General features: G+C 47.2%; 1 protein-coding gene across 1 annotated transcript in view; it reads left to right on the top strand.

Annotated features, from left to right (window-relative positions):
- Positions 1–15,048: 15,048 nt before the first annotated feature.
- Positions 15,049–15,822, top strand: part of TMEM121 (transmembrane protein 121) — a 74,772-nt gene continuing 73,998 nt past the window's right edge. The window contains exon 1 of the mRNA XM_089681502.1: positions 15,049–15,751. The gene's annotated coding sequence lies outside the window, so the exon portion shown is untranslated. The remainder of the gene's footprint in view (positions 15,752–15,822) is intronic.

Raw genomic sequence — 15,822 nt, 5'->3', positions numbered from 1 at the left:
CGCATGTGATTTATATTTTGCCTTACAACCACGCACATATTCACTGGAGGCAACCAAGGTGGGATTAGTGATATCTCTGCTGCAAGGGGAACCACAGGCATGGGCTTACCACCTGCTGGTGAAAGAAGACACCAAGCTATCTTCTTTAAATATCTTCTTTGACTCCATGGCCCAGCTCTACGATGATCCTCCGTGATCTGCATCAGCGGAAGCAGCTCTTCATGTTCTTCAGCTGGGTCACAGGGCAGTACAGGACTATGTATCTGAGTTTAGGCGCTGGAGCGCCGATAGTAACTGGAATGACACTGCCCTGCGTTACCAATTCTGCTTGGGCCTTGCCAAACCTCTCAAGGATGAACTAGCCCATGTAGGGGTACCAAGCACACTAGAAGACCTCATTAATCTGGCCATTCAGATTTACCGTCGTCTCAGGAAGCGACGACTAGAAAGGTCTGCTGGTCAAGTCCGTCCAGTGTGGATGCTACTCAGGGCACCACCACTGGCAAGCATGGCACCAACCAATTTGGCCGCACCACCAGCTGAAGAACCCAAACCCATGCAACTAGGATTACTGTGGGCCTCACTTATACCTCAAGAGCGCCAACGTCGCCGACAGAATAACCTGTCTCTATTGTGGGGAACTGAGCCACTATGTAATGAACTGTCCCGCAAAGCTGCGTAAATTCCTGACCATCTTACCTGCTAATCTACCATCTGCACCTATCAACTCACATTGCTATCTCCATCTCATTTTAGCTCCCGGAAAGAACCCCGCCAGTCTCTGCCATCATTGATTCTGGAGCCTGCATTTTTTTTTTTTATTGACTTTTTTTCCTCCATCACCAGATACCCCTACGAGCTAAAATGCAGAGACTCTCAGTATACTTGGGTGATGGATCCAGCCTCATATCTGGGGCACTCACCCAGGACACTACTCCAATACCAGTTGTAACATCTCCTTCTGGCCACAAGGAGTTTCTTTGTCTGGACGCCATTGCCTCTCCTCTATTTCCAGTCATTCTGGGTATCCCCTGGTTACAAGCACACAATCCCAGCATCGACTGGGCAACTGGCAAAGTGGACTTCCAATCGGCTTACTGTCATGAGCTTTGCCTGCCCCAACTTTCCGCTCCACCTGTGCCCCTACTATGCATGGACATGATGCCGAATTATATCAAGTGGTTCCCACAGCCTACCATAGCTTCCTGGACGTCTTTAGCAAACGTGCTGACACGCTTCCGCCACACCGACCCTATGACTGTCCAATTGAATTGTTACCTGGGGCCGAAATTCCTTTTGGGTGGATCTTCCCACTATCAGAGCGTGAATTAGAGGCACTAAAGGAATATATTGATGACAGCTTGAACAAGGGGTTCATCCACCCCTCTACTTCACCAGCAGGAGCAGGAATCTTTTTCGTAGAAAAGAAAGACCATTGCCTCCATTCGTGTGTGGACTACCATGAGCTGAACAAAATTACAGTTAAAAACAGATATCCCTTGCGGAACTATTTCAGAGACTCAGATTTGCAACTGTATTTACCAACTAGACGAGGGGTATACAACCTTGTGCGGATCCGGGAAGGAGATGAGTGGAAGACTGCCTTCTATACCAAGTTTGGGCATTTTGAATACCTAGTAATTCCCTTTGGGCTATCCAACGCACCTGCAACTTTCCAACCCTTTGTTAACGCCATCTTCAAAGACTTCCTAGACATTTTTGTTATAGTTTATCTCGATGATATCTTGATTTTTTTCAGCCTCAATTGAACTTCACCGGGGGCATGTCCAGAAAGTCCTCGGTCGCCTTAGATTACATGGACTGCATGCAAAACCCGAAAAATGTGAATTTGAATGGCAAAGCATCCAATTCCTGGGGTTAATTTATCTCCACTGAAGGCTTTAGGATGGACCCTCAAAAGCTCTCTGCCATCCTGGAGTGGCCCGTACCATCAGACCGGAAAGGAATCCAACGCTTTGTAGGCTTTTCAAATGTCTACAGAAAATGTATTAAGGGGTTCTCAGCTATTATCGCCCCCATCAACCACCTGACTAAACAAGGCATTCGCTTCTGCTGGACACCTGAAGCTCAAACTTCCTTTGATGCATTAAAAGAACTGTTCATCCATGCAGCTATTTTAAGTCACCCAGACCCGGCACTACCCTTTTGTGGTAGTGTATGCCTCAGAAAATGCAGTTGGAGCAGTTCTATCACAGCAACAGGGCCTGAAGCTCCTATTATACCCAGTGGCATTCTTTTCTTGTAAACTATCCCCTGCGGAAAAGAATTATGACGTCGGGGATCGTGAACTGCTTGCTATTAAGTCAGCCCTGGAAGAGTGGAGGTACCTCTTAGAGGGAGCAGCACACCCCACCTTAATCTACACAGACCATAAGAACTTAGAATACCTAAAGATGGGAAGACGTTTGAAGCTTCAACAAGCCAGGTGGGCACTTTTTTTTTTCCCAATTCTCATTTCACATTACCTATAGAACAGGCTCCAAGAATGTCAAACCTGATGCCTTGTCTCGAATGTTCGATGATCCCAAGGATCCTATTACTCTAGACACTGTGCTTTCAGCAGGGTATTTTTTTCTCTTGCAAACAGACTTAATGTTGCAAATTCAACAAGCATCAATGGGGGGTTCTCTCTCCAACAGGAGTGACCTTATCCACTAAAGAAGGCGTACTGTGGTCCTGGGACAGAATTTTTGTACCAGAAGATATTCGATTAGCAGCCTTGGGACTATGTCATGATCACCCCCTGGCAGGGCACTTTGGAGTCCACAGAGCGGTAGATCTGGTACAGCGCCTGTTCTGGTGGCCTGAATGGGAAAAGGATTGCAAGGGGTATGTGAATTCCTGCCCCGCATGCATACGCAGTAAGAACAATAGAAATAAGTCCTGGGGACTACTCAGGCCTCTACCAGTCCCTGATCGGCCCTGGCAGATGATTTCCATAGATTTTATTGTAAAATTACCACCATCAGAAGGATGTTCAGCTATCTTTGTCGTGGTGGACCGATTTTCAAAGGTGGCCCATTTTATCCCCATGAAGGGGGTACGATCAGCAATGGGAACGTCCTGAGTTTTCATAAAGGAAGTCGTGAGGCTCCATGGTGTTCCCAGAAATATCGTCTCCGATCGAGGAGTGCAATTTACCTAAAAATTCTGGAGAGCACTTTGTGAGACACTGAAAGTGAAACTTTCTTTTTCCTCCGCCTATCATCCCCAGGGTAATGGGCAGACGGAGAGAACCAATCAGATCTTGGAACAGTATATCCGCTGCTTCATGTCATTCTCCCAAGACGACTGGGTGTCACTGTTGCCCTTAGCTGAATTTGCATACAACACTTCTAAGCACTCAGCCACAAAACAGTCTCCCTTCTTCTCAAATTATGGATTTCATCCTTTGTTCTTATTCAATGTGGTACCTGAATCATTAATTCCGGTCATGCAAAACACCCTTGAATTTCTTCAGTAGAACAAGAAGATGCCACAAGAAGCAATCTCGAAAGCTCAGCAGGACAACAAAAGGTTCTTTGACAGAAAGAGGAAAGGAGACTTGATTCTGGAACCCGGTGAGAAAGTATGGTTACTCTCAACCAATCTAAAGTTGACATGTCGCACGAAGAAACTTGGTACCAGGGCTCACTTAAAATACACCCTGTATTCCATGCGTCACTGCTTAAGCCTTCAGCTCCTAATCCATTTCCTGACTGGAAGTCGGGTGCACCTGAACCAATAATTGTTGACGGTGAGGCAGAATACGAGGTCGAAACAATTATAGATTGTAGAAAGAGAAGGAATCAACTTCAGTATTTAATTAAATGGAAAGGATATGGTCCTGAGGATAACTCATGGGATCCAGAGTCCAATGTTCATGCTAAAGACTTAATCCTTGCCTTCAGATGCAAGTACCCTGAAAACTGACCCAGCTGGGCATCCGGAGGCTGCCCATGAGAAAGGGGGGGCACTGGCAGGGAAAGCAAAGTACACGTAGACACACAGTTATGCACCCGTGTCGGTTACATGATGGTTGTGCCTCTGTGCTCACGTGCGTTCGTGCAGCGGTGCTGGCGCCCGCCACTGGACTGGCGCCAGGCGGGCTATTTAAACTGATGCTGCACTAGGAATTATTGCCTTCTGGTCTACCATATTCTCTTATCTGCTGTTTGTGTATCCTGATCCTGCTGCCGACCTGACCTGCCCTGACTTCGTTTGAACTCCGCCTGCACCGACCCAGCTTGACTCTATGCCCTGCCTGCTCCCCTCCGCTATCTACCTCTGGTTACCGACTCCTGGCCTGAACCTCGACTATCCGCTTGCCTGCTCCCTGCACCTGATCCACCTGATAGATCTCGACCTGGCTTGTCTGACTCTGCTACTTCCCCAGCCTGTGTCTTGCTATCCGCAGTCCCTGCAAAAACCTGCCAGTCGCTGCTCCGGCTGACCTGCATCCTCCGCTGACCTGCATCCTGGTCATCCAAGCTACCCACCTGTCGGCTGACAGCGCAGACTTGCCTGGTACTCATTCTACTCCTGGCTCTCGTGTTCTCTGTCTACTCTATCAGGAGCACCGAGCAGGAGCTGCAAGAGCACGCCCTCATCTCCACATCAGTCTCCCCTACCAGGTACGTGACACCCACCTACAACCAGTGACTGATCCAGTCAGTGCAGCGCAGTCTGGAACAGAAACATGTTTCAAAGTTGTCTTCTCCAGATGGAACCAGGATCTTCACGGGAAGAACCGTAGCTTCTGATATCCATGATCGATGGAGACCGACCCATTCTTGAAAAAGTTCTCAACTAACTTCCCTACATCAGTGAAGAAGGAAGCATGAGGCAATCCTGAAGTAGATGCAGGAGTGAGGGTGTTCATTCTGGTCTCTGCCAAAGTCTGATTTGGACTTTAAGGATTAGTAGATGACACTTGTAGCTAGATTAAATGAGCTTCAACTTCTGCTGTCAGATGGACACTCTCTCCCAGGTAACAGGCAGGGATGTCCCTTCTCCACTCTAGCAGCACATAGGTACAAGCAGAAGGTGGTTCCACCTTCATGTCTAACACAGACTCTTTGCTCTGGGGTTAGTGTTCTTGCTGCTTGGTGAATCTGCTTCTCAGTCCATTCGTTCCCTGGCACATTGATCAACCACACACAGTTCCAGTATATCATTTTGCTCTTGGGACCACTTGGCAGCTGCAGCGCTGTCCATGATGACTTCTTCTGGGCCGTTATCTAGATCACTGGCATTCAGAACAGAGTGATCCCAGACAAGCCCCACATGTAGTGCTACCCCCCTAGCAGCCGTTGATTAGGATGGGTCCTCTGTTCTTTTCTTTGACCTTTTCAAGAACCTAAGTCCCTCTAACACACCAGGTTGAATGTACAAACATACAATATCTGTCAGGGCTCTGTCCTCGGCAGAGGTGTTAGGAGACCTGGCACCCCTGCCAGTACCTTGCATGGCCGCAGAAGTTCACATCGGCTCAAATTTGGCAGCAAAGGGCCTTTATAAGGAAGCCCTGCACTACTCTCAGGTACTGGTTGATCTCTGGCTTCCCAGTACCTTGTTCCTGTTTCCTGTGCTATTGTGATCTGTGATTTCCTGATACCGACTTGACTTGCTCTTGGACCTGTCTTCTCTGCTTAACCCCTGATCTGACCTCGGCTTGGCTAACGGATATTCCCTCTTTGCTCCTCTGTGTATGACCTCGGCTATCCAATCTGACTACGTCTGCTCTGATTCCCACCTGGTGCCTGACCTTGGCTTTGAACTGGCTATCCTGTGATCCTTTGTTTCCCGGAAGGCTTGCATACCTCGCACGGGCACCACCTGTCTGCAGTTCCCATCTCAGTGAATCAGCTGTGCTCCTGGGTGGACCATCAACGAGCACTCCTACAGGTGGCCTGTGCTACTTTGGGCCTGACTCCTGCTGTCCCACTCTCAGGGGAGTCTGGAACTTAGCCGCAAGGGAAGCCCTCTCTCCATTGGCCTCTAACACCAGGTACGTGATAGTATCAACCAGCCATTATGTCTGAGGCCAAGAGAGGTGCTTCCGCATTAGAGGCCCTGTGCCAAAAGATGACAGCACTTACACAAGCGGTCAAGGATCTGCAGGAGGGATATTTTCAGCTGGAGGGACGTCTCCATTCGCTCACTACTGCTGCAACTTCTGCAAACCAGAATCCGTTGCCTAGTCCTATCCCTACAGTGGCACCAGCCAGTTCGCCTTCCACTGTTACACCCGCTGTGGTACTACCACCTCCAGAGCCCAAGGTTCCCATTCCGGAAAGCTTCCTAGGGGACCGACGTAAATTCAGAGCCTTCAAGAACGCTTATGAGTTGTATTTCGCACTGCAACTGAGGACCTCACTTGAGGGAGTTAAAGTGGGGTTCAAAATTTTTCTCCTATTTGATGAACCTCAATCATGGGCACACAGCTTACTGTAACAAAAAGACCCAGCGCTGAACTCAGTGATCACATTCTTTGAAGCCATATCAGCTCTCTATGATGACCCCCAGAGGACCTCCACTGCTGAATCCGCTCTTCATGCTTTACAACAAGGCTGACGGCCTGTGGAGGACTACATTGTGGAATTCCGCAAATGGTCAGCCAGGTGGAATGACGCAGCCCTAAAATACCAGTTCCGTCTAGGTCTGAGTCGCTCAAGGATGAATTAGCTAGGGTGGAAGCTCCCTCCTCCTTGGAGAACCTAATTCGACTCGCTACCCAATTGGATCGACGGCTACGGAAGAGACATTCTGAACGTACCCAGACCTTTCGCCCCACATTGGTTCTGCCAAGGGTTCCAAGACCAGTGGATTCTGTCCCTATTTCTCCGCCTATCGGCACTCCTGAACTAGAACCCATGCAAATTGGCCTTCTTCGACCTGCCTTAACTCCAGAGGAAAGATAACGCAGACGGCAAGGCAACCTATGCCTTTACTGCAGGGTCATGGGCCATTTCTTATGCAACTGCCCAGTGATACCAAGTCCAGCCAGCCTCATCCTTCATATCTCCAGTTATCCGGAACCTTAAACACCCATGTCGTTCTACCCATGTCATTACAGGTGGCTGGAAAGGAAGTCAAGTTGCGGGCAATCATTGATTCGGGAGCCTGTAGATGTTTCTTGGACATCAACCTTGCCCAGAACCTAGGTATTCCTTTTCGTCATAAAACACAAAGGCTCAATGTACTCCTAGCAGATGGCACCGCTCCTAGCTCAGGACCCATTACCCAAGAAACCATTCCCATCCTAGCCACAACTGACTCTGGCCATCAGGAATTCATCCGCTTCGATGTCCTGAGATCTCCCATGTTTCCAGCCATCCCAGGAATACTTTGGTTGCAAGCTCACAATCCACAAATCAACTGGCTCAAGAAAGAAGTCACCTTCCCATCAAATTACTGGCTTTAGCACTGCGGCACTCCCACGCCCCCCACCAATTTTCCTGGGTGCCTCTCAGTTCAGCCTACCTCAGATGCCAGTCAATCCATTGGGGGATGGTGGTAGGCAGGGGGTGCCTACCACCATTTCCTTGATGTATTTGATAAAAAGAAAGCTGACACTTTACCATCCCATCGACCATATGATTTCCCTATTGAGCTGCTTCCAGGGGCACAAATACCTTTTGGGTGAATCTTCCCACTATCCGAACTAGAACTGGAAGCTCTCTGGCAATATAGCGATGAGAACCTTGCCAAAGGATTCATCCGTCCCTCTTCCACACCTGCTGGGGCAGGTATTTTCTTAGTTGAAAAAAAGGATCAGTCTATCCGTCCCTGTACCGATTATAGAGAACTCAACAAGATCACCATTAAAAATCGGTACCCACTCCCTCTCGTTCCTGAGTTATTTCAGAGGTTTCGGACAGCCCAAGTGTTCACCAAGCTAGATTTATGAGGAGTCTACAATTTACTTCAGATTAGGGAGGACAATGAGTGGAAGACCGTTTTCAGAACACGCTTTGGGCATTTTGAGTACCTAGTGATGTCGTTTGGATTCTGCAACGCCCCTGCGACATTCCAACACTTCGTGAACGATATCTTCAGGGAATACCTCGATCTCTTCTCGATCGTCTACCTGGACGATATCCTGATTTTCTCCAACTTGTTGGAACTCCACCAAGACCATGTTAAAAGGGTGTCAGGAAGATGCTCGCCATAGTGTACAGCGGTGCAGGCGCAGATGTGCGAGGGCCCGTTCTGCTACACATAGTCGTGTGCATTTGCGTTCGTGCGTACGCACGCGCACACACGCAACAGCCCGTTGCTAATGTTGGCGCCAATCAGACTATTTAAACCCAGCAGCACTATTAACCTGTGCTGTCTAATCTGCAGCTCCCCTTCCTGTATTCCTGTGCCTGTTCCTGTGATTACCTGTGATTGACCCCAGCTTGTTTCTTGGACTCTGCCTCAGCCTTCTGACTCTGCCTGATCTGCTCCCACCAACACTGACCCTGGCTTGTGACCTGACTATTCGTCTGTTTACCGTTCATGTCTGATCCGCTTATCTGTTACCGACCTGGCTTGTTTGACCCTGCATACAGTCTGTTACCAGCCTGCTTCATTGCCTGCCTGCCTGCCTGCCTGCTCTGCTGCCAGCCTGCTCTGCCACCAGCCAGTCCAGCCATCCTATCTCCCAGCAAAGTGCCAGCAATTCCAGCACAGACTACAGGACTGAACAGGCACTTATATCCCGCCGTGCTCTTGTGGCTGCTGTTCCACCTTCAGTGGCCCTTGAACCGGAGCTGTACGAGAGGACTTCCTCCTGCTATCAGGCTCACAAGTAAGGTATGTGACAAAGGGTACTGAATACGCTGAGAACGCATGGCCTGTACGCTAAGGCAGAAAAGTGCGAGTTCGAGAAGCAGTCCATCCCGTTCCTTGGCTCATAATCTCTACTGAAAGAATCTCTATGGATCCTCAGAAAATCTCTGCCATATTGGATTGGCCTGCACCTACTGACAAAAAAGGAGTCCAAAAATTTGTGGGCTTTGCCAATTTTTATCGGAAGTTCATCAAGGGCTTCTCAACCATTATAGCCCCCATTACCCAACTCACTCGCCAGCATGCACGTTTTCTCTGGAGCCAGGAAGCACAGACAGCCTTCGAGCAGTTAAAAAAGCAGTTCACTTCTGCTCCTGTATTACAACACCCAGAGTCAAAACTTCCCTTCATCCTGGAGGTGGACACATCGGAGGTGGCTACAGGAGCCGCGGTCTCACAACGCCAAGGCCCAAAAGCTCTGCTCCATCCAGTAGCTTTTTGCGCTAAGAAACTAAGCCAAGCTGAAAGGCACTACGACGTAGGCGACAGGGAACTTTTGGCGATCAAAACGGCGTTCGAAGAATGGAGGTACCTTTTGGAAGGAGCTGGTCACCCAATCATGATCTTTTCAGATAATAAGAATCTAGAATATTTAATATCTGCCAAGCGCCTAAGACAGCGGCAAGCAAGATGGGCCCTATATTTCTCCAGATTCAATTTTCACATCACCTACCACCCAGGATCCAAGAACAGGAAGACAGATGCTCTATTACGTATGTTCCCGGATTCAATTGAACCTTCGCCCCCCGAAACCATCCTGTCGGCCCCAAATTTTTTGTTGATCCAGCCCAGTCTGAAGCTTTCGATTGAACAGGCATCTGCATGGTGCACCAAACCTGAGCAGAACTCGTTAAGAAGGCAGGATGACTTTCTGTGGCACCAAGATAAGATCTTTGTACCCCAGTAGGTAAGATCCCAAGATGTGATTCAGCGATCGTTTTGTTGGCCTAACTTAAGTCAGGACTGCAGAACTTGCGTAAAATCCTGCACAGTGTGTCTACGTAGCAAGGGAGACAAAGCCAAGGCATGGGGTTGCTGAGGCCCCTGTCCATTCCTAATCATCCCTGGGAAATGATTGCAATGGACTTTATTGTAGACTTGCCACCCTCTGAGGGGTTTACTACCATCCTAGTGGTGGTAGATTGGCTATCTAAGGTGGCCCATTTTCTGCCAATGATAGGAACTCCGTCGGCGCCTTAGATGGCACATATCTTTATCAAGGAAATTGTTAGGCTAAACGGACTGCCCAGCAATATCGTGTCAGACTGAGGGGTTCAATTTACCTCCAGGTTCTGGAGAGCCCTATGTAAAACCCTGAAAGTGAAACTCTGCCTATCATCGGCGTACCATCCTCAAAGTAATGGCCAAACTGAACGAACTAATCAAACGTTGGAACAATATCTACAATGTTTCTCCGCCTTTTCCCAGGATGACTGGACATCTCTACTCCCATTAGCAGAATTTGCATACAATAATTCCGTCCACTCCGCTACGAATCAGTCACCATTTTGGGCCAATTACGGATTACACCCTTCGTGCCTGCCGGATACCATATTCGAAACCTCGGTACCCGCAGTTCAGGACAGAACCAGCAGGATACAGGACAACTATCGAGCTCTCCAGGAATCCATACAAAGATCGCAAACTGACTACAAAAGATACTATGAAAAGAAACGGAGGGGAAATGCTTCTCTGAAGGTTGGAGACCAGGTGTGGTTGTAAACAGCAAACCTAAAACTTCCTTGCTCATCGCGGAGGTTGGGACTAAGATACATTGGGCCCTTTCGGATCAAACGAGTAATCAATCCAGTGGCATATGAGCTATCTCTTCCCGAATCATATAGGATTCACCCAGTCTTCAATGTTTCTCTACTCAAGCCAGCAGTTCATGATCCATTTCTGGGAAAAGTGGAACCTCCTCCGCCGCCAATGGCAGTTGGGGAGGAGGCAGAATACGAGGTAGAATCAATCTTGGACTGCAGGAAGTGAGGAAGGCAGATACAGTTCTTGATCAAATTGAAGGGGTATTCTCCTGAAGAAAGCTCCTGGGAACCAAAAGACAATGTACATGCCCCCAGACTTCTCCAAGAGTTCTACTTCAAATATCCAGACAAGATGGCCCGGGTAGGCATCCGGAGGCTGGGGAGGGGGGGCACTGTCAGGGCTTTATCATTGGCAGAGGTGTTAGGAGACCTGGCACCCCTGCCAGTACCTTGCATGGCCGCAGAAGCTCACAGCGGCTCAAATATGGCGGCAAAGGGCCTTTATAAGGAACCCCTGCACTACTCTCTGGTGCTGGTTGATCTCTGGCTTCCCAGTACCTTGTTCCTGTTTCCTGTGCTATTGTGATCTGTGATTTCCTGATACCGACTCGGCTTGCTCTTCTCTTGGACCTGTCTTCTCTGCTTAACCCCTGGTCTGACCTCAGCTTGGCTAACGGATATTCCCTCTTTGCTCCTCTGCTCTGATTCCCACCTGGTACCTGACCTTGGCTTTGAACTGGCTATCCTGTGATTCTCTGTTTCCCGGAAGGCTTGCACCTCACACAGGCACCACCTGTCTGCAGATCCCATCTGAGTGCATCAGCTGTGCTCCTGGGTGGACCACCAACGAGCACTCCTATAGGAGACCTGTGCCACTTTGGGCATGACTCCTGCTGTCCCACTCTCAGGGGAGTCTGGAACTTAACCGCAAGGGAAGCTCTCTCTCCATTGGCCTCTAACACCAGGTACGTGATAATATCATAGGTACGAACTAGAATCATTGAAAGCATTACTTCGTACCAAGTAGTAGTGCTATGTCAAAGAAAAGAGGCATTAAACCAGGTAGTAAAGGCAAACTGATTTACTGACTGCAAATCTCATTTCTTGAAGCCCTAAAATGCCAGGACAGTGCAAATACCCCCCAAATGACCTTTTCTGGAAAATAGACAGCTCATGGTTTTCATAACAGACATTTTTTTTAGGAAAATTAGGAAATTACATTTTTTTTTCACAAAGATGTCATTTTAACGAGCTATTTCTCACATACAACACCTCAAAAGGCATGGTGAGACTTGTGAGAAAATGTCATAAGTTTTTGGAAAACGCAGGACAGAAAATGAAACAGAGAATGTATTTTTTTCTTTTTACACAAAGTCGTCAATAAATAGGATATTTCTAACACACATCGTACGCATATTTAGAATAACACCACAAAACACATTTTGCTAATCCTTTCGAGCATGGAAATACCACATTCCTGAGGCGCTTTTTCAGTCTAGCCACAGAGAGGCGCCCAAAATCTAGGGAGCACCTTCAGGAGTTGCAGTTGTTACGTCTAATTTCCTGACTACCTATCACATTTTTGGGGGCCCTAGAGCACAAGAATAGCAGAAACATGCACAAAATGACCCATTTTGGAGAGGAAACACCCCAAGGTAATTTTTATGAGGCATGGTAAACCTTATGAAGGGAGGGACGGAGCAAAATCCTGCATTGTAAGGAGGGAGAGATCCTGACAGCTATACCAGCAAACAAGCAGTGATCTGCCCAGGAGAACCTAGGGGGTATCCAATGTCCACCCGACCCTGAAGTATCCAGCTATAGATTACAATAGATCACAACCTATTTGGATACAAAGTTATGTTTGCCTATTATTAGGTTTACATGGAGGTGAGCGCATATGCATGTCAGAATTGAAGCACAGATTGAAACTTTTGGAACACGCAATATTTTATTGGACAGTCACCAATATATATCTTTTCACCGATATATTTAATTTATTTAATTTATTAATTAATTATTGCATATGGCACAGTGGATTTACGTTTAATAATATATTAATCACATTTTAGTTTTTTAATTTGATGTACTTTATTTGTCACAGTTGTATATAATTAACTAGGAGGAGATTTTTTGAATGTATTATGCATTTTTTTTTTGCGAAGCTTTAGTTTGCAGCTGTGGTAGGAATTATAACTCCTGTGTGCCTGCTGATCATGACCCACTCAAGGGAATAGGGGTGCTTATGAGTGATCCAAGGGGTTAAAGCAAGTGTCGAGGAGGCAATACAACACCTTCTCACTGCCTGTCAAATGCTCTCTGAAGCGTAATCTGAACACAAATGGCTCTTCAGAGAGCATCACACATGTGAACAAGTCCTTTTGGTGACAGTATAACTGGTGTTACGGTGATCAGGGTAACTATTACTGGTGATTAGGGACACGGCAAGTGGGAAGGCATTGATTAGGGATATTGAATGGTAACACTAGTCTGGTGACATTTTAGTGCTGTGGCGGTGATCAGAGACAATGGCTGACAGCCCTGACATACAGTGATCAAAGCAGCCAGCCATTGTACATGATCACTGCCACAGCAGCACCATAGTGACACTGCACTTGCTTTGGTGACCAGTATGTAAAGAAGAAGAAAAGTGCAGTGTCACCATACTCTGGGAGGGTGATCTGTTTTTGTTTTTTGTTTTTCTTTTACACTACAATTGCTTATACAGTCATGATCATTGTATAAGCAATTGCTTCTGTGTTTGGCATTATTCATGATGCCATTGTTTTGCTACTTTGATTGACCACAGCTATTACATGGTACAGGGCCATTGGCCACAGCTATTACGTGGTACAGTGTCAGGGCAGAAATCACATTTTAAAACAATGGCATGATGAATGAAAGCCATTGTTTACCACTGCTGACTGATCGCTGTGATCACATGGTACCCAGGCCAATCACAGTGGCCCTGTACTTCAATCTGTGATCTGCTGTGTCCAGTGGATACAGTGATTGGCGACCATGCCGCTGTGCGACCCTAAGAACTCAAATGAGTGCTGTTTTGGGAGGACATACCAGCATAGCCAGCTGCACTGATCAGTGTGTTCTGATGGAGGGGAACGCTCTACTCCCACTGTCAGAGCCCGCTGGTTGGTTGAACAGAAAAAAATTATTATAGTATGCCCAGCCTAACGGGCAGAGGTAGCAACAGAGATCTGACAGGTATTCCAACCGATCTCCAATCTGTCCCAAATGAAAAAAAGTTTCACCTTTAGTTATACTTTAAACGCTTCCAGACTGTTCGCCCGCAATGTACTGTGGACGAGCAGCCCAAGCAGGCAAATCAATGTACTGGCACATCACTGCCTGCTTCTGAGTTTAAAGGCGTGCACATGTGCACCACCTGCTGACCCCGGCTGTGATTGTACACAGCAGGAGTCTGTCAGCAGGTCCTGACCAATGATTCATGGCTGGGACCTGCTGATCGGCTGTGTGCAATCACAGCCCGGAGCTCTGTGTTGACAATCAGAAACAAAGATATTGTTAGTAAAAGGCAGCACGTAATACACACATTACAAATTGTTAGGCACACATTTAACCCCCTGATCGCCCTAGATGTAAACCCCTTCCCAGCCAGTGTCTATAGTACAGTGACCGTGCATAGTATTATCACTGATCACTGTATTAGTGTGGCTTGTGATGTCATTGGCAGTCAGTTTTCCCCCCAGCATCAGTTAGTGTCAGATTGCCTCGCCGCACTATTGCAGTCCCACTATATGTCACTGATTACTACCATTAGTAGTATAAAAACAAAATTCCAATATGTATCATAGTTTGCAGACGCTATAACTTTCACGCACACCAAGAAATATACACTTTTTGGGATTTTCTTTTACCAAAGACTTGTAGCAGAGTGCATTATGGCCAAGATTTATGAAGAAATTAGATTGTTTAAATGTTTATTGAATATGTTTTATAGCAGAAAGTAAAAAATGTTTATTCTTTTTTCATTTATATCACAAAAAAATAGAAATCCCAGTGTTAATCAAATACCTGATAAATTATATAAATTCATTTTGGGTACAATGTGGCATGACCGTGCAATTACCAGTTAAATGAGCACAGTGCTAGATAGCAAAATGGCCTGGTCATGAAGGGGGTAAAACCTTCCAGAGCTCAAGTGGCTAATGATCATATATATAGTTCCTATACATATATAGTATATGTACTACTTTAGAAACCGGTGCACCAAGTCGGAACCACAGCGGTTTGACTGCATTTGTGGACAATAGGGTGCGACTTGGCATATGACATGCAAATCGCATGCCAAGTCGCACATCCGGGGTGTAACACTTGTAAAAGTCAGCACATCATGACAAATTATTAGCCCCTGATTTTTACAGGCAGTTGTAAGAACAGCTGATTTTTATAGACTGTAAATTTACTGTCGGTTGTCCACCCTGCCTGGTATCGAAGTGGATAATTAGCGGTGGCTGCTCTGCTGTGTGGTAAGTAGCATCTCTTGAAGTCATGACTGCCATCCCTACAGCTGGAATGTCGGAATTTTGTGCTGGTGGAGCTCCCATACGAGGGAAGAAGCAGAGACAAGAACACATGATGGGTGGGAGCTCCTCTATGGATTCCTCGTAGCAGAAAACGAGGAGAGCATCTTCGCTGGTTACCTACTTCCCTTCCCCCTCCTCCTCCTCCTCCTCCTCCTCACAACACTGTTCCTGGCATTCCTCCTACAAATGACTGACTGAATGCAGTGCTGTGTGGTTGGGAAGGGAAATGAAGCTTGCCAGACAGGAGGAAAGAGGTGGGCGAGCTCCCCGACATCTCCTTCCACACAAGCACACTGCCAATGAATAATGCAGAGACTCCGGCTGGACGGATTGTCAATAGACACACACAAGTCCACCACAAGCAATGATTTTTTCCCTAATTCTGTCAGCGCTGGATTCCTCTTCCCAGACTGAAGTGGGTGTCTGCTGCTTGTCCTAATGGCGAAGGGTTACAGCGGGAAACGGCAACCTGAGGAGAAAATCTCATCAATGTGAGGTACTAGTGGCCCTGGAAGAGCGGCGAGTGGTGTGAGGTGCTGGGACCCGGATGTTGCAGTTGTCTTGGTTTGGACCCGCAGCCTGAAGGTAAGGGAACTATACATTCCATAGGAAGACCTGATACAGACAGCCTGCATTTGTTGGATATATATGTCCAT

The sequence above is a fragment of the Staurois parvus genome, unplaced genomic scaffold, assembly GCF_062004578.1.
Source record: "Staurois parvus isolate SC_StPar_1 unplaced genomic scaffold, SC_StPar_1.0 ptg000267l, whole genome shotgun sequence".
NCBI lineage: Eukaryota > Metazoa > Chordata > Amphibia > Anura > Ranidae > Staurois > Staurois parvus.
This window is presented reverse-complemented; position numbering and strand designations above follow the sequence as displayed.